Source organism: Gavialis gangeticus, unplaced genomic scaffold, assembly GCF_001723915.1.
Source record: "Gavialis gangeticus isolate Ggan-Ray unplaced genomic scaffold, GavGan_comp1, whole genome shotgun sequence".
Classification (NCBI taxonomy): Eukaryota; Metazoa; Chordata; order Crocodylia; family Gavialidae; genus Gavialis; species Gavialis gangeticus.
The window spans coordinates 1,196,094-1,198,325 of record NW_017728960.1 but is presented as its reverse complement, the minus strand read 5'-3'; positions in this window follow the sequence as shown (position 1 = coordinate 1,198,325).

Genomic DNA, 2,232 nt, shown 5'->3' with positions numbered 1-2,232 from the left:
GATGTACCAGCCCAAAGAGATTTTCTGTGCTGGGGATGCTGGAAGCTCCCTCTACCACGGGCTGGCAGGGAAGGGGCTGGACGACCCCTGGTGCAGACCTTGCACCCCTGGGTATTCAGCCAGAGCCTGGGCAGGGAGCTGGGCACTGTACTGCTACCTGCCTCAGGCCTCCTGGGCCTGAGTGGCAGTTCCCCAGCAGCAGTCGGCGGCTGTTACCCCATGTAAGGGCAGGCTGCTCCAGAGCTGGGTGTTGCAGGGGGGTCACACACCAGACCCATGCAATGGGCCAGGGGCTGGGGTCTTTGCATGGCTGGGGTGGGGCAGCATCTCCAGCACGTGGCAACCAGGATGGGGCCAGCAGAGCCACGGGGTGCAGCAGCTGGGCTGGCTCCTGCTTGCACCAGCCGTGCTTGCTCATTCCCGCACAGCTTCATGGAGCTGGGGGGCAGCTGGGTGGCTGGGGGGGTGCCGAACTGAGCCATCCTCTCTGGACTGGGAACCCCAGACCTGGGGCCAGGGCTGGGCTGGAGGCTGCATGGAGGGGTCCGTGGCCGCCGGAGACGGCGTGCAGGGGCAGCGCTGACCCGGCTCTGTCTTTCTGGTGCTGTTCAGTAAAGAGGATGGGGCGCTGAGGCCCCGAGCATAGCCAGCTCCTCCATGTCTGTGTGTGCGCCTCAGCTTTTCTCCTCACCAAGAGACTGGGGGCAGGCCCCAAGGCAAGCGCGGGGTCCCAAACCTCCCCCCACTTCCAGGATGGCGCTGAGGACCATTTGTGGGAGCTCAGGCTGAGAACTGCCCTGCTCATGGCATGTCAGGGGAACTCCCAGGGCTGCAGCTCCTGTTTCTTCTGGAGCCGAGTGTGACCTGCCACCCCGTCGTGCCCTGGCTCCGGGCACCAAACACCTCAGCAGCCCCATTAACCACGCACTTTGGAGCCTGGGACCTCCTCACATGGTTAATGAGTAACCCCCAGACCTGTGTCCGTGACCCCCTGCGGGGCAGAAGCAGAAGGGGGGCTGGGGGTGACATGGTGGGGAATTAATGAGTGACGGGCAGGAAGGATTAACCCCAGAGGGGCACCAGGCTGGAAGGCAAAGCAGGGCAGGGCTGAGGTTCCCCTGTGTTTCCAGGACCCCCCTCAGCTTTGTAACCCCCCACCAGCTTTCCCCCAGCAGCCCCCAACTGGGCAGGGTCCCAGCCCCTGTGTTGTGTCGGCTGCTGGGATACAAAGGGTTAATGGCCACAGGGTGTTGCGTTTGGGGGGACACCGGCTAGCTCCTCCCTCCCCCTGCAATACCCTTGCACAAGAGGTGGGGAGGGGCTGGGGGGGCTATCTTCACCCCAGCATCTCAGCAGAGGGCAAAGGTCACCAGGACTGGATTCTGCCCTGGTCTGACCTGATCTCCCAGCCAGTGTGGGTGATGCTGGCACTACCCGGCATGCCCACTGGACGGCGCCAGGGAGCTGACACACCCTGCAGCAGAAGGGGCGAGGTGTGCACACATGTGCCTGTGCGGCGTGTGCATGGACGTATCCTCCACATGCATGATTTAAATGCAGCCCCCTGGCTTGGGGCCCTGACCTGTGACCTTGGAGCACCCCGGAGCATAGCCTGTGGGCTCTGCGATGGCCTCTGCCAGGGTCCCAAAGGAGCAGAGTTCAGGACCCTGGGGTGGGGGGCGGTGCAGAATGCAGCCAGCCAGGCCTCCCTTTGGCTGAAATGCAGCCACCTCTGGGGAGCAGCTAGGTGGCTTGCGTGTGTCGGAGGTGGTGTGAGGCCCCAGGGCGAGGTCAGTGCTGTGGGTTTTGGCCTGGATGAGGCCACGAGGAGCACGGGTGTGTGTTCGGAGGTGGGGGGTTCAGACTCTCAAGGTACCTGGCTAGCTGGGGATGGTACTGTGTGGCACCGGGGGAGGTTGTGGGGAGATGCACTGTGTGTGCACATGTGTATGCAAGTGTCCCAGGCTGGGGGGGGGGGCCTCCTCTCCTGCTCTGCTGGTGCCCCCCACCCCAGCTGTGCCAGTGCGCCTCACTCCTGAACCACAGTCCCCCCCATCTGCAATCCCCCCATCCCAGCCGTGCCGGTGCTCCTCACTTCTGCCCACAGCCCCCCCCATCTACATTCCCCCCATCCCAGCTGTGCCAGTGCCCCTCACTTCCGCCCACAGCCCCCTTCTCATCCCCCTACAGCTGTGGGGAGCTGGACCCACCTTCTCCCCCCCCCCTTCCCTT